Here is a 25,061-nt window from a genome sequence, read left to right as displayed (position 1 = left end):
TCTGTTTAGCCTTGAGAAAAGACGACTGAGAGGGGACCTGATCCAGGTTTATAAATATCTGAGGTGTGGTGGCCATAGTGGTGAGGCCAGTCTCTTTTCAGTGGTACGTGGAGACAGGACGAGGGGAAACGGACATAAGCTGCAGCATAGGAAGTTTCACACGAATGTGCGTAAGAACTTCTTTATGGTCAGTGTGACGGAGCACTGGAACAGGCTGCCCAGGGGGGTTGTGGAGTCTCCTTCTCTGGAGATATTCAAGTCTCGCCTGGACGCCTACCTGTGCGACCTGGTGTAGGGAACCTGCTTTGGCAGGGGGGTTGGTCTCGATGATCTCTAGAGGTCCCTTCCAACCCCTACAATTCTGTGATTCTGTGATTCTGTAATTACAGCTGAGGAGCTACTTTTGATACTTCAGGAGAAGTTTAAGAAAGGCATTAAATCAAATTTCTAGGTAAAGGTGTGCGTTGGGAATGAAAAAACGGAGAATTGCTTCACTGCTAAGGAAGCTTGAGCTCCTGCAAAGTGTGGATCCTCCTGTCCTCAGGAAATTGTTTCAAAGTAGAACTTATATTCAATGACAGTAGTTTTTGAATAGTCTCAATATCCACACAGAAGTCCTAAAATTAGTTAGGCATATGAATTATTAAAGTCAGACTGTACCATTGTAACTCAAGCCTCGAAAGCCTGGTGCCAGAACCGTCATTATCTCAGCATCTGAGTATGCTGTGTAGGATGTTATCATACCAGCTAGATACTCTTCATCATTTAGGAACTTATTGATCCACTGTTCCGAGTATGTAAATTCAGACTATTGGAGGTGCAGTGCAAATAGCACAGAAGCCCTGTCGTTCCACTGCTCTCCGGTACAAGGTAATAAACGTGACCGAGCCTTTATGTTGCCACCTCACTGAAGTAGCTATTTCATTCAAACCGTCAGCACGACTCTCTGAAGTTCCTACATTACCTTCCATGCTTAAAAAGCATGTCTGGAATGACAGAAGATAAGACATGCTAAGAGCCATTCAAGAAGCACGAAGACTGACATAAGGCAGTGTAAGCCTACAACAATCCATTAATCTTTATGAACACATTCTTTTATTTAGTCAGTCTTTGGTTATTAGATTAGCTGCATATATTACGTGTTACAAAGCTGATCATTGTTGTGTAGTTGGCTCACAATTTGAGAAAGGATTGTTTTTTGCACTCATATAAAAAGTCTGTCAACATAAGAACTTAAGCTTTCTGTTTCTAGATGTATGAGGTACTTTGTTTTAATAGTGTTATTACAGACCTGATATAAGTGGTAAGCAGATGAATACAGAAAGCAAAATGTAAATGCTGTGAACACAAAGATGATCTCAATGGATATGAGTTTGATTCCCAAGTGAAATATGGGAACTCATGTGCTTAGGATGAAATGACAGATCATTTCCAAAAAGGAGGAATTTGAGCATTTCTGTAAGGGTAAGCATAACTTTTTATGACAGGAATGAAACTACAGAAGGAATATAAATGAACTTTTGCCTATACAACAAAATGAAAAAATTTTAAATTAGAACTAAGGATGCATTTTTTTAATGAAGTGTTCAAAGTATGGCCTACTTTTGTCCAGTTATGTAGTATTTTCCTTAAAAGAGTCTTCACTAACTTGAAAGGAAAATGCTCACTAGATCTTGCAGAAGTAATCGTCATTTCTTGACACGTTTCCAGACTATTCCAGAAAGTAGGTTGTAATGAGTGAGATCACTGGAACTCAGTTATTAACACCGGCCTTTTGGTGAGCATCTCTTAACTAGGCCTTTAAGTTATTTATGCAATTTCACAATTTCTTTCCAATAGTTGTGTTCTAATCACTGTTCATATCACCAAAAGTCTTTGAATTTCCTTTAACTGAACAAAACCAGAGCTTCAGCCCATGCGCACAGTAGGACTTGCATTCCTTTTCTCATGTTTCTTTTTAAAAACAAATGTTGAACATAGCTAGACTGCCTTCAGACATGACTTGGTTCATATGCAACCAGTGAAAAAATCACTACTCTTTGGAGCTTTGTGGATTATTCCCATGTATAATTTTTCCATATTGGTTCTTGTACATTTTTATTATAGTTTATGCCCACAAATATTGTATGTAGTCCTTTAACTCAGGAGATTCTCACCAATGTGTTAATCAGAGTTCTTAATCAGCAGCAACTTATTCTGCCTCAGTACATGCCAGTATTTGTCCACAGAAAAATGCAAATGGCTATATTCCCTCCAGATGGGAGATGGAGGGTAAAGATAACAAAAACTGAGCAGAGGAGCAGAAATTAAAAGCTGGGCTACTGTTTCTTCTTCTTTTCGAGAAAATTGATCACTTTTATACCAGCTGAAGGGAAGAGAATGTGAAAGATATTTGAGTGATGGCAAAAAAGTGAAACTTTCTCTCAATCCAAACACTGCTTTGGCAGGGCACAATGTTCTCGTGAACTCTCTTCTGCAATATCAAACTAACCTCATCTCACCCCTTTAGTCCTAGGCTTGTCTGACAGTAAAGATGACAACATCAAATATGATGTTTGCTGTGCAGGTATTGCAAGGCACCACTGGGGCCTCAGTTGAGAGAGAAGCAGTTCTTACAGAAAGGGTCCCTAGGGGCTGCTTCATCCCACAGGTGTGGGGAACTAACAGGCAGCCTGGCACAGGGCAAGCACTCAGGCTGAGTGCATTAAAACAGCAGAAAATATTAAAATAATAGGCATGCATCACCCCTGTTTTGACATAAATGTAGTCTAGGCTTTTTTGTGATTCTGACAGTGTGCCTGAAGAGCTACAGTTGCTGACTGTAGTCACAGTGAGGTGCTGTCTGTGGGAATGATTAGTTTGTTGTTTGTTGTTTTATTGCAGTGTATTAGCGCAGCATGTAGCACCCTACAGGCACAAATTACAGTTTTTGCTATGGTCATAAAACATCACAATCAAAATTTCAAAGGTATTAGGCAGGTGTCCAGTGTTAGATCCACCTCTTGTTAGGAAGAGTCTCTCTACCAACTTGCCCTACCCTAATTCCCTGTGAGCTAAGCTCTCCCCACCCTGAATCACAGCGCTAATTAAGAAAGTTTTGGCTAATTATGTTTCATACTGCTGGTTAGGTTGACCTAATTTGTGCTTGGCAGGCTCTGTAAGGAAGGTTAGTCAGACAGAATAAGGCACCATGTGTTGCCGTAAACAACGCAATGAGACGATATCTGGGCAATCTAAAATACACATTTGTAGCTCTTCAAAGGTTAAAGTACAAAATGATTTTTGTTGTTAATTTTATAAGCAACTTCTCCAGCAAAATTAAGCAGTATATTTGTTGTAGCACAAATAGTGTTTGAGATCGATGCTGAAAACTGGTGAATCATTTCCTGTTTGCTGCATTGTCACCTCATGGCTTTCCCCAAGCATGGGGAGTTATGTTGCCCAAACCAATCTACAAAGCACATCTGGACATTGAGTTCCATCTGTTCTCCCTCTTGGCCATGGGGCCATAACGCAGTGTGTGCAGCCTGTTGTGTGCCAGTGCAGACATGGTGGCCAGGGATGGGAGTGGAAGGAGCCAGGCAGGGATGGGCCCAGTTTCACCCAGCCCTGCCCTTCCTGCAAACTTGTGTTGGGGAAGCGCTGCCTCCATGATGGAGATGGGTTGATGAGGCTCAGCCCCCTTCGATGTTATGAATTATAACTTATGAGAGAAAAGACTAACTCCTTTCCTTGCTCACCTCATTCTCAGTCCAGCACAGCAATCTTTGGCAGTTCAAACTCCCATAAAAAATATTTGTGAAGGCTGACCAGCAGTGACACAACTGCATTAGCAGGGACAAAGTCCAAACAAGTGATTACCTACATGGCTGCCCTTGTGTCACACAAAGCTATAAAGATATCATGCTTGGAGTAACTTACTGCTCACTTCACTGAAGTGTTGCTGGAAGATCAAAGACACAGAAATATTGGTCAAAAGATGCCTGTGAAGGCCATCAACTCCAGCCTTCCTCTGCAAGCAGACTGCTGATTAATCAGGTCAGTTGAGACACTCTTGAGACCTGGAAACATCCACAGGCTGAGGTGCCACAGCCTCTCCAGGTACCTTCTTCCAGTGCTGCACTACGCTCCTACTGATAATTGTTTTTTGTTCAATCTGAACTTCCAATTTGTGGCTGTATCCCTCTATACCCCATATTATACCATCTGCCATATCTAAGAGGGGAGTTTGGTCTTTTCACCTGCTTCTGATAGTGTTAAAATAATCACTGAAGCCAATACATCCTCCACCCAACCCTCTCCCTTCATCAGCATAGGCCGTCATTTCATCACAGGCTACAGTCAGGTTTGTCAAGGAGGATTTGTCCTTGGTAAGTCTGCCTCTAACTGACTGTTCCTGCTTACCTTTACATCCATACATGGCTGGAAATAATTTTCAGGACAAGATCCATGATCTTTACAGGGACTGAAATGAACCTGACTTGTATACTCCTTCTCCTGATTCCTCCTTTTTGCTTTGCTTAACGATGGACAGAACATTTGCCTTTTTCTAGTAAGAATCAGAGACCCTCCTTCCCCAGTTTTACCACTGTTAACAGCTCAGCAGTTGCGTAGTGAATTATGTAAAAGTCTCTCACATGTACCATGTGTTATATGTACTCTACAGACCCCCATCATTTCAAAATAATTCCTGATGTTATTTAGGACACCAGTTTTCTCCCTTGCATGATCCACATACTTTATTTTTTTCATTTAGACACATCTGTCTGTTTGGAACTTGAATAAGAGCCATTGAAAGTGGAAATAATTATGCAGACAGAAAAATTAATACAGGCTGACTAGTGTCTTTTCACTGAAAAAAAAAAAACACTTAAAATTTTCAGCCTTTAAGATATGTTTCAAAATCTACTGATTTGTTCATGCTATTTTTCTATAGAAACATTGCACTTTTTCTTCTTTTTGAGGGGAAAGGCTTGGAGGGGGAATATAGACTGCTTAGTCTATTTTGCAATCAAATAGCCAAAACATACTTTACACCTTTTTGAGTACTAGCAATAGATGTTTATGATAGGAGCTTTTTCTAAATTAAAGCAAATGAACTTAATGACTATTATGCTTTACTCAAGTTAAATTCTGCCTCCCAAAATACATACTTAATAGGATTTAATTAATGCCTTGAACATGAGGAACGCATACATACATTATACAGTTCTGTGTAAAACATGAGGAAATATTCCTCATATGATTTCATCGTGGAGCTCATATATCACATAATAACAACTGCTGAATAACAGTTGTCATATGAGAATATACATCATCCCAGCATTTTTTATGTAGCAGTCTTTTTCCCTAAGTCTTTTAAGTCCCAAATATGGTTCCTAAGTCTTCTAGTTTGTGTACATCTGCTATAAATCTTAGTCAAACTGTTGCTTCTTTCCTCTATTCTTTCCATTCCTTCTGATGTCTGAAATCACTTATCTGAAATGACAACATCAAAAAGTGAAATTACAGGGGCTGACAAGGCAATCAATCATATTTACTCAAGTTGTCTTTGTAAATAGGCTTCCCTCTGACAAATAAACTGGGAAATTGGCTAATGGAATTAAATGAATTGTACATGGGAAGTCTGCTCTGTGCTTTGTATGTATAGGTTTTTGTCTAGAGAGTCACTTTGCTAACGCACATGTAGAGGTTCTGTGGAGGTATGTGCTAAACAAGACACCAAAAATTAACTGCCAGCTTTCAACTGTTCACCCTTCAGAGTTGTTTTAATCCAGTTTTGCAGTGTTCTCCTCCCCGAACTCCTGGTGAGCAGTCCTGCCCCATGCACACTCCTTTTTCAAGTCACAGTAGAACTGTGAGATGATGGCAGAAGCAAAGTTGCACATCACATATATGTGTGGAAAACCAAAGATTTCTGCAGCGCTGTAGAAATTGCACAAAGAATATGTCTATGGACATATGTGGATTAAGTATGGGGAACTTAATGGAGCTCAGTGTTCTCTTGGTGGCCCTCATCAGCTCCAAGAGCCCAGTATCAATGAAGGCAAGTGGCCAGAAAATAGGTATTGACAGCCTTTGTATTTCCTTAGCAGCAGTGCAAGCAGGAAAGCCCTCTGTGAAACTCACCAAGCAGCAGCCAGGGTACAGCTGGCAGCCTGCAGGACACTCCACAGCCAGTTTTAGACCACTCTGGCAGTGCTGTGATGGGCCCAACGCCTGTGCTGTCAGCCAGCCTCTGCAGCAGCAGCAGCAAGGCCAAGGTCTGGAACTGACAGCCCCCAGTGTGAATATTCTTTGTGCTAACAGTGATAGGTCATCCTTATATCTGTGCAGACAACTAGTAAAAACTTAGTGCTTTGTGTTTTTTATCTTCATACTTGCATCTTTTTTCTGTTTCCTGATCCAAAGTCAGATGACTTGTGTTCATTGCACATTAGAATGAAATTGCAGGTACTGCCCTGCCTCTCACACAGCAGTGTGTGGATCGGCACTCACAGTTGAGCTGACACATTCATACCAGTGGGTAGAAGCCAGTGGATCTATTCACAGAACAGTATATTATTCAATTAAAGGCGGAAGGGCAAGGAAGGAGGCCGTTCAAAGCTCAGTTTCCTGCACACCAGCTTTATGGCTGGGAAGATACTTTTTTTACTGACATATGGCAGCAATCAGCAAGAGAAGCAACAAAAATGATTGCAAGACTGCTGGATTCTCAGGAAGGTTTAAGGTCTGGTGTTGATATGTTGCCACACAGGAACAAGCAAATTTGTTTTCAACAGCTTTTTTCTCCGGGTGATTAGATGGGGTAAGACAGGTTTGTTCTTAGCAAACCATTTCTCTCTCTTTTCAAAAACAGTACACAGCATCTATGAAACATAACTGATTGGACACACCCTGCAGGAGATAAATCCTTCCTACTCTTGTAAACCAACAAAATCTGTGTTTTTCATCTCAGACCAATAGGGTGAAGCAGTCTGGATGCTTGGGGCCAGCACCTCACCACATGTAATCAAAGCACCTCTTCTCCAGGCAGCAAAGCAGTGCCAGCTGTGCCACTTGAGATCAGATCTCCAAACCTCCATGCATGTGTCAGTCTGCCTACAGGAGCCATCCGAAGTTATCTGCTTAAAGAAGTAGGCCTTCAAAACTTGTGCAGAAAACATATTCTGTCAAAAATTTGCCCTTGTCAGGAATCACAAAGCCAGGGGTCTTTGCAAGAATGACTTTTACTCAGGCCTCTTGCATAACACAGTCCAGAAAATCATCAGCACTTCCTCAATTAACTGTGGCACATTGTACTTTAACCTGGTTTTGCTTATGTAGATTTCAGATATCTATGCTAATATCTACAATTACTATTTTATGTATTACAATGTCTTACAAGCAGGTACGAACAGAAAAACTGTGCAACACACACTGTTCTGTCTGTCAAACAGCATCCCTTCCAAAAAATTCCCTTAGGAATTCCCTAGGCACTGCAAATCTTTTAAAATATCAAACAATAATATGTTTTTGAGTTCAGATTGCTTTAGCACATTGATCCACTCAAATATAACCAACAGACACAGTTCAAAAGAGTGGTCCTTCTCATTTTTCATAAGCAGGGGTTTGCATGTTCAGCCGATTCAGACACCTGACAAGCTCTGGCTGCGAGAGGCTGACCTGCCTCTGCTCTCAGCCCTCCACTCTTTTCCTTCCCCAGGCACGGCACATCCTGGTTTTCCAGAAAAGTTCCACAGAGTATTGGAGCCTGCCCAGCTCTGTGCTCCTTGAGTAGAGGTCCAGCAGAGGGAAGGGGTGAGCCAGGTAAAACTTCTCTATAAACACGAAGCCTTTTGTCAGAGGAGAGTGGGACTGCATCTCCCAGAAAGGAAATGGCCTGTGGGATAGCAAAGAAGCCAGGGAAGAGTTCAGCCCTACCTGTGTACCCAGTTTAATGCCAGGCTGCATCCACCAAACCACAACAATTCATTGGAGGATCAGGTGCTGACCTGATAAAAGCCAGCAGGGTTTGCTGATCCAACATCATAAAAGAGCATTCATTGACAGCTTTGTGCATACAAACAACACCTGAAAACACCTGAAAATAAGTGTCTGACATGTCTGACACATCTTGACACATAATGTTTAAATACCATTCCCCAAAACAGAAAAAAAAAAGTAAAATGAAGTCAAAACTCCGGGCTTTTGCTATTAAATTTTTCTCATCTGTCTTTCACTTGTTTCCAGTCATCCTTGGTCTTCTAACAGCTCAGGCAGCAGCCCAGGTAAGCAACAGCATTGTGCTGCCTTGATAAGTGCAGAAAGTTTGGTATTAGGCATACGATACACACACCTCTTTCAGTGTTTGGCCCTGGTTTCTTCACTGCCCTGGCCTACTGCAGACCATCAAACTCTGGAACTTTCCAAAGTGCAGGCATCCACAGGGACTGCTGCAGGGAGTTATCACAGGATGCCCTGACTGCCTCTTCCTCCAGCATTTTCATGATCTAAGCATATGTTTGATATTTGGAAAGGTCTGTGACAGAAAAAGAAAGTAAAATTATTCTGTTTTCACTACTCCAGCATATCTGAAAATGAAAATCTGAAAATATTTATTATACATGGGCATGGATGTATTGTGATGCATCACACAAAACCTAATATCATTATGGCAGACCATAAGGACTAGAACTCTAATCTCTAAGTGGTGACCTTACAGACTTCTGATGTGACTTGCATCTGGCTGACAGCTGTGCATGAGAGCAACACCTCTGCTCTCCCCCTCAAGCACTGCAAGGGAAATCTCCAGCAGCTGGATGGGTGAGACAAATGCTCTGTCTCATAGAATCATAGAATGGCTTGGGTTAGAAAGGACCTTCACGATCCCTGAGCTCCAACTCCCTGCTGTGGGCAGGGTTGCCAACCACTTGATCAGGCACTCAGGCTACCTCATAAATCTTGGTAATACAGCTCAGAAATGGCACTAATCCCAGCAAGAGATACCGGCACAGGTAACACCGGTAGCTGTGCACAGTAAGAGGAACAGCGCTGATCAAAGGCTGTGAGATAACGACTGATAGAGCTGTGCTGCCCTTTTACAGCCAGGAGGAGGACAACTATTTAAACTGTTCTCAAGAAGTAAACTTCAGTCAGTGAGGGAAAATCTTCAATAAAGTCTTACAAAATAAATCATCCATTTAAAGTTTCATACTTATATGAAGGAAAATCTGAAGTCAGTAGCAGATTTATTGTTAGAAAGTACTCCACTTATATGTCATGGCATTTCCTTATGATGGTATACTAGAGAACTATCTTCAAGAGGACTGTGAGAGCAGAACATGAGGGCAGTTTAGGTCCTAGTGGAACATGTCTGAGGCACACTGCTCTAAGAAAATACATGTTCACAAGATGACATTTTGAATGTTTTCATAACCCATTCACACTGAAGGAGCATTCAGTAAGAATGTTGCAGCAGGGCTGCTCAGGGTACAAGTCTCATTTCAGCGCTTCCTTCTGGGATCAGCCCAGTTCTGTTATGCTCCCCACCTCCCACTGCTCTATCTGAGCACAGGAGAAGCAGCTCTGGATTGAGGCTTGGCTCACTGGTAATGGACAAAAGGCACATCCCAGCCTGGGTAAGTCCATCTGGAAAATAGCTAGAATATGACCAGAGATAAGTAAGTTAAATGACCAGAACACTATTAGAACATATGATCCTTAATTACTACTTCCAGAACACTTTGATGTCCTTAGGGAGGGAGCATATAAAGTTCAAAATGAGTACTTAATAAGTGAGATTTTCAAAAGCATTTAAATAGCAAAGGAGTTCCAGAGACCGCTAAGTTCCATGGGGAGCTTTGAAATTCCCCCTCAAGATAATAATTGTATGTCCCACTATTTGTTAAAAAGCCTTTCTTCTCCAGCGACAGCGTGTACTACTTTTACACATTCTGTAGTCATGTTTTTGTTCTCTGACTAACTGAAAGCATAGCCTCAGTGTATCTCTCTGTGTGTTGTGCAATAGCAGATTTGGAATTTGCATTTTTTAGATTACCAGACAATAAAAAAAAATAGAGATTGCATAGATATGCACCACCCTTCATTAAAGGCAGCGATATTCTCTCCCACCCAGCCCTGCCCAACCAACACAATATTGCACATATGCCTCCAGACAATGAGACTACCACACCTTTTGCCTCTAATTAAAATTATTAAGTCAAGAAGGAAAGAAATGCATTTTAGTCTGTGCTTGTTAACCAAATGTCTCGATAAAACTGAACATGTTCTGCTGCTGCCCACCATCTGTTCTTATAAATACTCATTAAAAATACTGAGTAGGAAAATAAATTTGTCATCACTGACTTTCAGGGATTTACACCAACTCTACCCTCAGCTTCGTCTCTAATGCAGACTAATAAACATCTATGGAACACAATACATTTTTTCCCATTAAAAATATTTTGCATTTCACAAATTTCAGTAGAAAAGATTCCAAACAAATATACGTGTGAAGCTGAGTACATAGAGGAATGAGGCCATCTTTAACAAGGATGGTAATTTAATGGGGCAATCTTGCTTTTCCTCTCTTGACGCATTCCTTACATACTCTCAATCTTTTCACTGCTGAAGAAGTCAGCTACTGCAGAAGTGCTACAACTCCCTGCCTTTCATGAAGAGGTAACTATTCAGGGGGCTCAGCCTTTGAGGCATCAAAAAAAATCTTATTAATGTTCCTTCACTGCTGGAAATTCAAATAACTTCCATTAATGAGTTAAAAAATAAATAAAAAATCAGACTTAAGCATAGCACTTGGTCCAATCATGATTCTTCATCTATTGCACCTGATAGAGTGAAGAAATCCCAGCTGATGCAATACAGTCATCGATACGTAGGGATTAACAAGAATATCAGTGCTGTTTCTCTTGCAGACTCCCTGTTGAACTTTAGGCCTAATCATCACTCCCAGGCTCTCCTCAGGCTATTTTAATTAACTTGCCATTAGTGACTTCTGCAGAAGCAGATAAAACATTATAGGTACAATATGGCCAGGTGCAATGTTAAAGCCAACAGTATTTGGAAAATGAGGGAAAAGGGGACTTTCCTGAGAACGATGCTCATCTCTAGAACTGTCATTCTTCAATGCCTGAAAGACAGGGTATCAACTCTACCAGGGTAAGTATCACGCTGTTTGCAGGAAAAAATATGAGCTGTTTCCAGAGTAATTGTTGTTAATTCTTATTTTTCCTGACAACTCTTCTCCCTTCTCACACCCCTCCCAGTCAAGATGCAGTTCCCAGGACTGAAGTGCCTTTACAAAAGAGATGAAGGAATGGTACCATATATCAACATTATCACATTCAGAAGGAGCTCATAGGTACAGGTACTAAATTCCCTGGGGCGCTACTTCAGATGGGACAGAGTCATGGGTTTTTTGACAATTTTTTGGTGAGATAGAAGCCGAGCCAGGGCTGTTGAAGTAAATGCTGCTCAGCTGATATCAAACCAGCTGTGGGCACCTTGATACTAATCCCATCAAAGACTGGCAGTGTTCAGGTGGTGCAAGGCTGAGGCTGGGTTGGGGCTGCTGTAGTGCTGTAAGGAGCAGTCACGCCTCCTCCTCAGGCCCAGTGTTCTGCAGCCTGCCAGAGGGGGAAGGAAGAACAAGGGGAGAGCTGAAACATATTCATACCAACTGGAAGGGAGCACAGTTGTTCTAAACTGCAGAGGCACAAGGCAGTCAGAAGGAACAGCAGCATGTCTTGAAATAATAACATGCATTATTATTACATATGTAATATGCAATAAATTGCTTCTAGCAGACAGCATGAACAAAGAGTGCCTTTTCCACCATTTGCAAATTCTCTCTAGAAACTGTTAGCAGTAGGCTTTCCCCTGCAATTCCTGGTACCATCCATTTCAGGTTAGACTGGAAGTATTGTGTAAGAGGCTGTTGACTCGTTAACAAGCCCAGCTCTTTCAGGCTTCTGACTCCCTCACATTCAAATCCACAAAATGTCTCAGTGTGTACTGATGCAGAGGTAACTGAGGATGTTATCTTATGAAAGATATTAGACTGGCTTCAAAATTCAGAAATGAAACTTTGCATCATTGCCAAGGCTGCCTATAGACCAGCAAAAGTGAGAACAAAGAGGAAAAAGTGAAGATGAAAGCAGGCACTAGATTACAGCTGAGATGTGTTTCTGGTTTTAGTCCAGCATTTGGTTGGTATTCTGTTTTTTTCCCCCTCCCTCCCTTGTTTTCGTACATATTATAGTTAAAGTTTTAGGCTAGCCAAAACTTTCTGAAGGCAATGGGAAGGGCTTACACTGATTGCAAATATGCACTGAGTATATATGGTCTTTTGTACATAGAAAAACATGAGATGTTCCAAATCTAACTTAATATACTTCAGTAGCTTCACTCTATATCTTGTTACTGTAGTATATTGGAATCTCAGATTGTGTTTGGAGTAAATAGTTTCTGACTAAAAATCTCAACAAGTATACATACAAATTTGTTTCAAAATTCTGAAAAGAAACAAACCCCTGTCCTCTTCTAAAATCTCTGACGTTTTGGGGTTCTTGCAGATTTCCATCCCAAAACCACAAAGCAAGCAGCTGGAAGTGCAGGAAGAGAACATGGAAGGAGATTGACATCTGTTTTCCATTCACCTCCCTGAAGCAGGTAGCACTTTCTGATGTTAATTTCTAATTTAAAGATCAATTCATGGTTCGTTTATGTATCTATGCATATACAAACACAAAGATAGGTATAAATATGCAAATATTTGCAAGTACGTATGCATGAATACATATATATTCACACATTGGTATGGAAGAATGTACACAACATACGCAGCACAGTTTGGGCCAGAGAAGTGCTGTGGTACACAACTGCACAAGCTTCTAACAGAACTGCAAAATTTAGATAGACATGAGCAGATCAAGAACTGTTCTGATCCATTTTTCTTGGGACCAGAAATTGTCAGTTGGGCTCATGGGTATTTTAAATAAATAAATATTAAATAAATAAATTCTTTTATCCTATTTTAGAAAAAGAATAAATGTAATTATCAGATGGGACATTTTTCTGATTCAACTCTACCAAATGTTATGAAACTATTATTTACTCAACTTCCATCAGACAATAACAGGAGGAAAAGTAGTGCTAAAAGAGATTTTTTTTCTTCTAGTTGCTTTTGTTTTAAACTTTTCTCTCTTCCTGCCTTACTTCATTATTCTGTATCTTTTCAAAGTTCCATATCTTTGGAAGGATTACAATGGGATCAGGAGGAGTTTTAAGTAATGGCAGAGTAATTTCTGTTAATTCAGTTTTCCTTTTAGTCACTTAAATTTTTTTACAAGGAGACAAAATTATTGATTAGAAAAAGTTAAAGAAGAATGAAAGACAAATATGTGTATTTGCCTTGTTGCAAAAGGGAAGAAAAAGCTCAGCCTTCTGGCAATTTTTTCTTCCAGTTACTGAAAAAGATATTTAAAGAGGAAAATTAAAAAAAATAAAAATCACAAGTTGAAGTTATATATCCCAAATGGTTCCTTTTAGAATTCTTTATTTACAGGCTTTCATCATTTCTACCTTTGAATGCAGAGATTTATTTTTTAATTTTATCTTGTAAATGAGCATAATTAAATGCAAATGACTAATCAGTGACAAGAGTTCAGCTTGGAACAACTTTGGTGCTTTCTCCTCCCAGCTTTCTGTGCTGACTTTCTCTGGGCAGTTCTTCTTCCAACTCCAGGTCTAGCTCAGCAGCATACCAAGCTCTTTCACCGTTGGAGTCTGGAGGAAACAAGGATCAATTTCAATTTCCTTTAATGCACCTGCCTCTAATTCATGGCAGCTCAGCAGCTGTTCCTGAGCAGCTGTGGTACCTCTGCTGTGGAGGCAGGAACCTTGGAGAGAAGGGCAGGGCTCATTCCTGGCTGAAGTCAAAGGCACAAGGTGAGCATGTGAGCAGTGCCTTGCACTGCATTAAGGAAGTTTGAGGAGAATGCACTCAATGAAAAGCAAATAGAGCTTGGCAGTATAAATACTTTGGGAGAATGTGAGAAGAAAAGAAGAGAGAAGGTGACACCAAGCCATTAAGTGAGGTCAGATCGTTGTTCAGGTCTCAAATAGAATGTTTAGGAGGAGGTCTTATGTTTAAGGTCTCAACTGTGAAAGTTCTTGTCCTATAGCAAGGTATGAAGCAAAGCCATGGTCTCCTTGCTTTGAGACTTTAAAAATGAAGTGAAAGAAGGAAGACTCAGCTGGTCATCTAGATTTAAAGAATTAAGCACTTTATTTACATGTAGGCCCAAAAAAATTAAATGCAGAAGAAAAGATTGTTCATTGGAGATACAGCTGATTTTTTTTTTTTCTCTAATCTGATGTATCATCAATAGCTTAGATGCTACCCTTAGAAGGAATGCAGTCTTACAGCACTTACCTTTGAACATCTAGTGTCTTTTTAAAGAGCTTCCGTTTTCTTCAACCAATATTTGAATTGTATTCAGCAGTTGATGTATTTAATGATAAAATGACTGTGTGTTGGTATGGAAAGCAACAAGGGTGTCATTCTGATTTAGAAAAGAGGAGCAGAAGAATCAAATCAAATACCACTTTACTCTTCATCTCTTTGAAGCAAAGAGGGAACAGCTTTGCTCAACATGCCAAAAAATAAAAAGAGAAAGAGAACTACATTTTCTGTCTGATATTTTATTGCTATCTTCTGGAGATAGCCTTCCTCAGAGCTCCTCCAAGCAAGCCAGCAATTCATCTTATTCTTCCAAGTATCAGAAACTAGCAAGTCTCTTGGGGATCTTAAGGATGTTTGTCAATGGGCTTCTGGTTCACCAGCATGACTTTAAGCAGTCTGTGAAGTGAGAGAGATGAGAACAAAACAGAACACTAAGCCTTGTTATTAGGATTATTAATACACTCTGGATTGTAAATAATAAACTTGCTATTGGAACTAGTTGACAGTCAGATTCCCATCCATGCTTAGCACTGGTAAATTAGTGAATATTATCAAGAGCAGAAAAGCAAAATCTGGATTTGTCAGTGCTGAAGCTACTTGCTAAAATGACAGACAAGAGAAAGCAAAAAATGTTTTAAGAGTCAGGCACTGGCAATTTTCTGCCTCTCTAGGGAAACGATGCTGGAATGATAGCCTCTCTCCTCTTCCACCAGGTGCTGGCTGACACTGAGATACCAAACTAGAGGCTGGTACACCCACCAGATCCGATGTCTCTAGGAGATTGTGCAGGTCCAAGCAGCAGCACAAAGCACCATGAAGTCAAATGTAACATTAAAAATGCATTCAGCATAGTCAGGTAAGAGGATTTGTAATTGTGTGTTTTATTGATGTTGGGTTGGGTTTCTTTGAGGAGTTCTGGCTCAAGAAGAAAAATGTAGTACTGGAGATTGCGTTTTTAAGTGCTGAATCATCTCAGACAGAGTCTGAAGAACAGATTGCTGCCAAGTGCTTGCATATATTGTCAGCTGGACCGGCTATAGGCAGGCTTGCTTCATGAAGACTACAGTGTCTTGCTTTTGCCACCAGTTTGCTAGTTATTCTCAGCTGTGCTAATATAAGGGGATTTGGGCCTGATCATTTCTACATTCCAGATAATCTTTGTGAATTTCACTGTGATTTTTTTCATCACATACATCTAATTTTTCAAAGTATCAGAAAGTGGCAATAGAGAACATTTGGGAGTGAGCCTTGGCAGACTCAGCTGGCAGAGAACTGGCATTTAACCTTGAAGAAAGCATAGGAGAGGATCTGGTTGAACACTCTGTAGGAAGTGAGGTCCTGCTGAGATGCAGGACAGCAGCAGAGTTGAGAGACATGCTGGCTTCTATTTGGGGCTCCACAATGTGTGCCTGGTAGCAGGAGGAAGGCCGCTATCTTGCTAGGCTCACACTCTCGAGATCTTCCTCTCATGAGCAGCTCCAGTGTCTATAAGGGAAACATTTGCTTTAGCCCACCATTTTCCTCCTCAGATTTTCTTCTGGCTTCCAGCTTCTTTTAAGGGATGAAGTGTAGGAGATAACGTGGAGAAGGCAGTGCAACTATCCTAGTCACAGGAATGGATAACAATGAATTATTTTAAATGGCAAAAGGCAGTGAGTTTAATGAAAATTGATTTTTAGCTCAAATGCACCAGTGTATAAATGTGTGAGCTTGACAGATCCAGCATGGCCAAACCCAGCCCTAGGTGCTACAGTCAATCCTTGAGAGACCTTAGCTGCTTCTGTGTGCAGTACCACTTCTGTGTCTGCAAAGAGTAGACATTGGTTTGCTGGGTCTCATTAGCTCAGACTCAGTAAAGAACTTTCTGGACCTGCTCCAGCCCCACACAAACCACCTCCTGAGACCATGGTCCATTTATTGAAGAAGCTGGTGACTCATTTAGAGACAGTGAAGATGACTGGTCCCATTTACACCACGTTTGCTGAGGAATCTCTGCATAAATCATAGAAGGACAGCATCCAGCACATCTGTCGCATCTTTTCTCAGTAGGAAAAAGTCCTTTTCCACAATGCAGTCTGTGCATTCCCTCTGTAATCTTTATAGAGGGAACCACTCACACAGCTGGTGTACAGCTGCTACCTATAAAAAACACATATCTCAATGCAAACAAAACAGTAAATTGTTTAGCTGTACAAAGTGACAACGTAATAAACAGCTTCTCCATTCCTGTGTTTTCATTCCTGAGTATCTGCTTATATTTGGAAACGTTTATGGTGTTCAGGATGATTTATAACTGTTTGAAATACCTGCTTTAAGGTTTATGTTTTTCTCAAGGAAAAAGCAGCAGCTTGTTATTCTCTGTATGACTCTTCGCTTGGTGATGTTGCAGGTTTAAACAGGATTTAGGAAAACTGCATGGGAACACTGAATGTGTAGATGGAAATGATGCAGTGGGATATTATTTAATTAGCCTACAAGAGAGCCAAATTCCACCAAGACTTACAGGGCTCTCTCCCCATTTCTGAGTAGATACAAGGACAAACATTTTCATACTGAGGGTGGTCAAGCACTGGAACTGGAAAAGACGTGATGTCTCCATTTCTGTAGTTAGCCAAGATTTATGCTGATGTATCTGTGGACAACCTGCTGTATGTAGCCCTACTTTGAGCAAGAGGTTGGAATGAATTCATCCACAACTTTCTCCTGATCTACATTAGCAAATGTTTCTATGAAACCCAGTCCCTCTCTGTAGCCTGGGGTGCTCACCAAGGTACGCTGCTAGGGATACTCATTTATTTTGAATCCATCTCCAATAAATTTATCCTGAAGAAAAGTCCTGCAACCATTTCCTAGGAAAAGAAAAATCAAGAACTGCAGTTTCTTTTAAATCTTATGGTTATGATTATGCCCCTATCCAAGTCCTATGTGTCCCCGCTGACTAAAGCTCTTGCCCGAGAAATAGCTATCCTTAGTGCCGTCCTTAACCTGAGAGGTTAAAACACATGTATTCTTCTCATAAAGGGAATTTTTACATCTGTCTTCTGCAGACTGTCTTGCAAGGAGTCAGAGGCAGAAATGGCCATGGAGTACCTGCACTTTCCCCCTTTTCTAGCACTACTGCAGCCACTGGGCTGCTGTCGCTCTGTCCCTGCTTGCTCTCCTTCTGGCCCTTTGAGCAATGTATAATTTATTCCACCAGGGCTCATCTTCAACAAGCTCTGAGTTTCTTCCCCTCCCACAGCTGTCCTGCTCATTAGGCTGCTTGCTTGGGAAACATCAGCTTGAGCTTCTCCAGGGTGAGGAAGACCTAATATTAAGGTTTCACTGGGCAGGAACCCTAACCACCTCACCATTAACACAAAAAAACCAACGTGGTAGCGCCATCCCCATTACCTCCTCCATCATAACCAAGACATAATTTCAAAGAGCTTGGCCTCTGTGGAACATTGAGGGCAGCTGAACATGATCCGTGGGTGTTAGGTGTACTCTGGGAACGGCAGTGGGCTGGGCTGCAAGGGAGCAGGGCCTGGAGCTGCTAACTTCCACATAATAAATACTCAGACATCTAATACAAGCTGCAGTGTATGCCTGTAAACTCAGGAACCTGCATTAAATTTTCTGAGTATTTATGATGGGCAGCATTTCTCTGCATGTGTCTTCTTCTGGCTACCATAGAACACATGGGCACAGGTGTATAATGTGTTTTGTAACTGCCCATGACCACTGGCAGGTCAGTGAGCTTCCCTGGGGACTTGACAAGGGCTCTGAGCTGCTGCTTCCCTTGTTTGCAAGCAGGTATGAGCAGAGAGCATTCCTCACTCCTCCAGTGTCAGTGCTTAGTCTTGAAAAGTGCCCCTGAGAGTGAAGTGCTCACAAACCTTCCTGTAACACAGCCCTTGTCACAGGCATAACTCAGGAATTACATGCGTGCAAATTTGGTCTCAGTCTTTATTCTGTTGTAAAGCATTTTTCTGCTTCAAAACAATTCCATCCAGGTGTCCTGAATAACAGCACACAGAGCAGGAGACTGGGCATGCAACCCGAAAACACATATTTTGGTTAAGGTGCTTAGCAAAATCCTGATTATTGGAAGTATATATACTGAATTCATCATATGATACAATGAAGTCTCTGCCGTGCCTACCCCTTACTCCTAACTTACGTCAAAATACACTAATATTCTCCCTTTAATCCTCATACATTTTCCATTAAAGCCAACGGAAGCTTTTTCATTGATTTAACTCTATAAAATGCCTTCTGAAATACCCACACGTGGCTATTATAGCTACTTTATAGCTAACTACAATATATGGTTATATATTCATTTTATGTAGTATTACAGTAATAACCAGATACTTATATAGTGTAGTTAACTATAATATAGATAAATAGCAGTTATAGCTCATTTTAGCAGGAAAAAGAATATTAACTTTTTACTGGAATGATTTAGCATTTGCTGGTGAGTTCCCTGGAATGATTTAAGAGCGCTGCCTGTCTGCTGTGTTCAGAAATCGAGTGCAGGCTGAGAAACTGACTGAATAGCACAGAAGTTAAAGCATAGGTCTAAATTGGTTTGCAAATCTTTTGGCCAGTCTTGAACAGGAAGCAAAAGAGTCAAATGCATTTGGCTAATCCCATAGCTGATTCGATGCTAAGGCACATTTCTGCATGCTGTACGGAGAGATCTCTGGAGCACATCCATTTTGTCCGCTGCACCAGAACAGAATCCATCCATGTGTGGCAGATGTTGGTCTAATCTATTCTTACAGACCTCCAATGCAGGAGATTTGCAACATAGCCTGCCTGGTGCTTATCCCCTGAATAGGGTCGGTTGTTTTCATATATAATGTAAATCTTCTTTTTTGAAAATTAGACTCTACCCTTCCCAGTGGACTTGTTGAACACTTAATTACTGAATTATCTCTTTAAAACAACCTTTAAGTAGTACCAACATTTTTCCATTTCACAACACAGGATGCTGATTTACACTAGCTGAGCAGCTGGTCTACAGTTTTAAGCGACCCGTTCTATAGGCCCCGGATGCATTAGGGTACTGGTGGTGGAAATCAAGATTTATGCTTCTATGTTCCAGTGTTTCATGATTCTAATGCATTTATATTTGATAGCAACAATAAGTAAGTGTGAGTTTACAGCTGTGATGGTGAACTGTAGAAACCAACTCTCTGAGGATGGTAGGCAGCAAGATGGGTATTGCACTTGCAGAAAAAGCTGTTTCTTACAGATGCCTGATGCATTACTTTTATGTAAGCGGTCCATTTGTAGAAAATTCTTACAACCATGACTAGTTTGGCATGAAAAGTGACTACTCTAGCCTATAAGGCATTGAAAACAAAAGAATTTCCACTCATAACAGCTTGGAAATCAGTGTTCCTGGGAATCCTGTTCACAGGGATTCACAGCAGCAACTGATTTATTCTTAATGACTTGGAGATTTATCTTGAACTCATTACCTGAAATAACTCAGAACCAGATGGCCTAGATATGCAGCTGAAAGTTGTGTGACCAAGATTAGGCTCTGCCACACCTCATGGCTACTGCATGAGATGTAATGATAATATCTCTGGATGTTGTAGGGAAGGGAAAGATGGGAGAAACTATGAGAGTGAAAATACAAATCAGCAAAAAATAGCATCAGTGTAAGATCCTTCTGATATACTCAAAACACAGTAACAAACTGGGCTGCTCTCTTCTGGACTGGTACAGCTTGTTCTGAAGGTCAGTGAATGCAAGGCACAGAATAGGCTGAAAAAGAAAAAGAAGCTCCAGATGAAAGGAGAATGTGTCTCAGGGATAGGACCATGTAAACAAGAGAATGGAACCCAGAATGGAATAAAATGAAACCCTGGAGAATCATAGAAACATAAAATAGTTTATATTGGAGGGGACCCTAAAGGTCATCTAGTTCCAAGCCCCCTGCCATAGGCAGTGTTGCCAGCCACCAGATCAGGCTTTCCAGGGCCCCATCCAACCTGGTCTTCAATGCCTCCAGAAATGGGGTATCCATAACTTCACTGGGCAACCCGTTCCAATGCCTCACCACCATGTGAGTGAAGAATTTCTTCCTAACATCCAACGTAAACCTCCCTTCTTTCAGTTTAAATCCATTCCTCCTTGTTCTATCACTATCTACTGGCATAATAAGTTGATCCCAGTCCTGCCTGTTACCTCCTTTCAAGTACTGGAAGACTGCATTGAGGTCTTCCCAGAGCCTTTTGTTCTCCAATCTAAACAACCCCAATTCCCTCAACCTTTCTTCGTAAGAGAGGTGCTCCAGTCCATCTTCACGTCCCTCCCGTGGACTTCATCCAACATTTACACATCCTTCCTGAACTGGGAGCCCCAGGACTGGATGCAGTACTCCAGATGGGACCTCATTCGGGCAGTGCAGAGCAGGACAGTCACCTTCTCTCCCTGCTGGCTGCCCCTCTTTTGAAGCAGCCCAGGATACTGTTGGCAATAATAAATAAATGTAATGCTGATTACCAGAGATACCACCTCATTAGCTGTACTGAGCTCCTGATGCTTATACCATTCAAAGCTTTCAGGATTCACAATTGAAGAATCTCTCTGTCTGAGTCCATCAGACCATTTGTGACCCTGCCTCATGCCATCCTGGTTTATGAGGGAGCGGTTTTATGAACTTTAACTGGGAGTTTGCCACTATTTCCAATGTCAAAGACAGCATGAAGCTCATTGAAAAAGAAGCCAACAGAGAAACAGTGTAAGGAAGCCTTAGCTTCTGGTCTGGTGGTAACCTAGGAGAGTTAAACGGAAGGAGGTTTCTCTTGGGCTGCTTAGGCAGATCACTTACCCTAGGAATCAGTGGGTGAGCAGAACAAACAGTATAGTAGGTGTGCTTGCTAAGCATTATAGGAAAAACAATGTTTTGCTTAGGCATAGACATAAATTAACATATAGAAGAAAGATCTGAATGTAGACAACAGTTACTTGATTTTTCTCTGAATCAGATCTACCAGGAGAGGACAGGAAATTGTCCCCAAGATCAGAGTTCTGCCCTGTTTTATGGACAGTCAGTGCTTCTTCGTGTGATAACAGTATTTCTCAGACAACAAACAGGGTTATAATGAGTACTCAGGCTGCCAGTGTCATACAGAAACTCAAAGACAAGTGCTGAAGAAGTAAATAAAGAACAAAGAAAGCTTTGACACACTCCATGGCCTAGGAGTAATGGAAGAACAAAATAACAAAGCAAAGGATAAAGGCGAAGAGGAAGGGAAATGTATTTGATGACTATCAGGCTGATAACCACAGATTTTGTTAAAAGGGTTGAGCCAGAGTTGAAGCACACATCAGGAAGAAGGCAAAGCAGAGGGATTAGTTAATGAGATGTAGTCTCAGGATGGAAATACATGCCACTGAGAGTGAGTGGGAGAAGAGGAGAGCCGGAAGGCAAGGCAAGGAGGTGCAAGGTGATGGCAGGTGTGATGTACATCACAACAATAAGCAGTAGGAAGAACAGACAGAGAGAGGATATGAAGTGAATTCATAAAAGCAGGGGCAACATGACAACTAAAGGGAAAGGAACCATTAGTTTTTGTTCAGCTTGCCTCCTATATAGAGGCTATTACAGGATTTTACCTTCTGTGTTTTTCATGTATTTGTTTGCTCAATTTCTGAAGTGTCTTCACAGACGGCAGCTTTAGTTAAACTTACCTAACATTGCCCTCTGTGCTGCCAATACTGAGGGCCCTCAGTAAATGGACTGGCAAAGATTTCTGATGGCTGTGTGTATCTGGGTGAGGTCGTGAAGAAGTGCTGTTGGAGAAAAGAAAGCACAGATGGTGTGGGAACTGCTGAAAAGCAATCACATTTTAGTGGTTTAACGATGCTACTTCTCCTGGTACTAAATGCCTTCTGATATGTCAGATTTACAAAGGACTACAAACAAAAGGCTGTAGCCAAAAGGTTGTTTCCTGAACTGGTGCAGAAAAGAAGAATTGTAAAATGCTAATTCACAGCCTTTGCCATTATAATTGTGTAAATCACATTCCCAATCTCATCAGATCCCCTCTCTCCCTGTCCCAGGCCTCTGGCTTCCACATCTCCTGCAGTGGGGCCCTGTGACTCTCTCAAGGTCAGGTTTCCTGTGGTCAGCCAGGATTAACTCATGATCCTGAGTCATCTCCATTTCTTCTGACTCCAGGAGCAGAGCAGTATCCATCACCAGGCAGCCTTCAAAGAGCAGAGCCTGATTTGCTTAGAACAAAGACAGGATAGATAAAATGGACCCACAACAGAAGAGGTACCTATTTGAGTCAGCCTGCATGCCTCCCACCAAGGCTGTGCTGGGTCTCGTCCAGGCTCCCTCAGCACAGCCTCTCCCTGCACCATCCTCTGCTCAGTGGCAGCTCCTGACAATTGCCTGTTCCCTCCTAGGAACAGAATTTTTGAGTGTCTAACCTGGCAAAATAGAGCCTGAAGCTTTTCACCCGAGCAGAAAATAGGATGCTCAAAGGAATCAGCTTTTCAGTGCCTGCCCGGATACTCTTTGTCTGGAAAGTCACCGTACAGACTGACATGCTTTGTTCTTCCCACAGTCCTACTTAATTATAGCAGTGCTGGCTTTCCAGGAAGCGTTCTCTTACACTTCCAGAAGTCAAGCAGATTAGCTTAATTTCCATGGGTACATACATTTATATTGCTGAGAACATGCTGAAGACCAACCTAGCACTGAGCTGATCTGGCAAATCCACACAGCATAGCAAAGTACCATGTAGATATGCCAAGTGGGACTTGAGAAGCAGAATAATCCTGTTCAGCTGGCACAGCACTCAGGGCTATACTGCTTCTGTTTCAGCGCTGGCTTGCAAAGAGTCTCTGTACCACGTGTCTGTTTCCCAGTTCTTTAGGCTGTGGGAGTAAACTGAGCAGCACCAGCCTAGATGTCTTTGTGCACACCCTACGTTGCAGATCAGATTCTTAGATTATTACATAGCTACTCCACTATACCACAACCTCTGTCTTTTAATCAGTGAGAAAATGTCCTTTAGAACCATCCATTTTACTTCCATCTTGTTACACTTCTGCTGTGAGGCACAACCTCTACTTTGGTGCATTAATTTATTTAAGCCTGTCCTCGACAGAGTCATATAAGACCTTAGATGCCTCCAATTATCCTGATCTCTTTCTTCCCTTCAATGTATCACAAAGCCTTTTTGAGAAATAGCTATACAACAGTTATTTTACTGATATAGAATTAAGATTTGGTGCTAGATATGGTATGATAGACAGTTTTGGCAGCATCCTATATTAGTTACTCTAAATTCAAGAAAACATTCCTTCTAGCAGGTCCTAGCAGAGCAAAGAACAGCCATCATGAGAAAATTAGCCATCTTGCAAAGTTTTTGTAGCACTGACTATGTTCTTGAAAAGCAGCCAGCACTCCATCCCATCTACCTGTGAATGTTCTGCAGTTATTATACTCTTAATAACTCAAGACTGATGGATGAATGTAAGGTTGGGCAGCTTTGTTTGATAGCCTAAGGGAAGGAGAGGGAGGGAGGTAGGGGGGGAACAAGTATCAGCAAATAGATTGTGCATCAGACAAATAAAGAGGGTTACACAATACACTATATTTTAAAATAAGCCTTCTCAAATGCTGTCATTACCGGTTGATGATGCTTAGAAGAATTCACCAGTTAGTGCTGCTATAATCCTACAAATAAATTAATTTGAAGAGAGACAAATGGGTCCAAATCATTGACTCTGCTGGTGCTTAAAGGAGTGTCAAAAATGCAGAACAGTATTTTCAATATTTCGTTTTCTAAAGTGAGGTGCTCCCTTCTAAAAAGAGATATTCTCCTCATTCCTGTCTCCCTTATTAGCTTGAACAACAGCTCCAGAGAATGGGAGATTGCAAACATAAGGTGACACTTCAGAGTTTTTCACATTGTGAAGTCACTTTGCTAAAATTCATACAAACCTTTTCTTAATTGTTTAATTAAATGATTTCAGCCCCATTAGAGGTACAGAGCAAAAAATTTAATCTTCGAAAATTTCACAAGTGAGAAATGTTAGATTTAAATTTGGTAGAAATAGGTATTGCCCCTCCACTTGGTGAACTCTGTCAAAATTGTTGATGTTTATTTGAAATCAGGTATGAATTATTCTAGTAAATATCAATTAATTACCTTCTGCTTGTTGAAAATGACATAGAAGTGCTTTCTTTTTCACTTCTGGTCACCTCTAATCCATCCCTGCTTCCATTCCTTCTACTTGCAGAATCAACATCAGCCCCATTCTATTATCACCAGTTAACAAGACGTACAAGTAATGAAAACTTCTCTACTTTTTTTTTTTTTTTTTAACCTGAAGCATACATTTTGCAACAGAGACTTGTGGAAGAATTATTGGAATCATAATGATTTCAGATTTACATGCATGTAATCCAACAAATGTTAAGGACAAAGTATATGGTCATGCAAAATGTAGCTCATAGATCGTTGGATTCATCAAGCAACCCTCCAGTGAGAAAGTGAGCACCTACAAGTCCTTTTGATGTTTGGGCTGGGCTCAGTGTTTCACATAATTAATAGACTTTTTCAAAACCGGAGAA

The 25,061-nt window shown here is 41.1% G+C and overlaps 1 long non-coding RNA gene across 10 annotated transcripts in view; it reads left to right on the top strand.

Annotated features, from left to right (window-relative positions):
- LOC104910794 overlaps positions 1 to 25,061 on the top strand; it is a 45,740-nt gene that overhangs the window by 3,483 nt on the left and 17,196 nt on the right. For 7 of the 10 annotated variants that reach the window (XR_004159670.1, XR_004159669.1, XR_004159666.1 and 4 more), the window contains exons 2-4: positions 12,573 to 12,669; positions 13,727 to 13,947; positions 15,178 to 15,320. This is a non-coding gene — a long non-coding RNA (uncharacterized LOC104910794). Of the gene's footprint in view, positions 1 to 383; positions 4,039 to 11,264; positions 11,366 to 12,572; positions 12,670 to 13,726; positions 13,948 to 15,177; positions 15,321 to 25,061 lie in introns of those variants that run through there. The other 3 variants (XR_004159668.1, XR_004159665.1, XR_793414.3) reach the window with 3 other exon arrangements.

Source organism: Meleagris gallopavo, chromosome 4 (assembly GCF_000146605.3).
Source record: "Meleagris gallopavo isolate NT-WF06-2002-E0010 breed Aviagen turkey brand Nicholas breeding stock chromosome 4, Turkey_5.1, whole genome shotgun sequence".
In the NCBI taxonomy this organism is placed as follows: Eukaryota; Metazoa; Chordata; class Aves; order Galliformes; family Phasianidae; genus Meleagris; species Meleagris gallopavo.
Note: the sequence above shows the minus strand (reverse complement) of the source record. Positions and strands in the feature narration are given on the sequence as shown.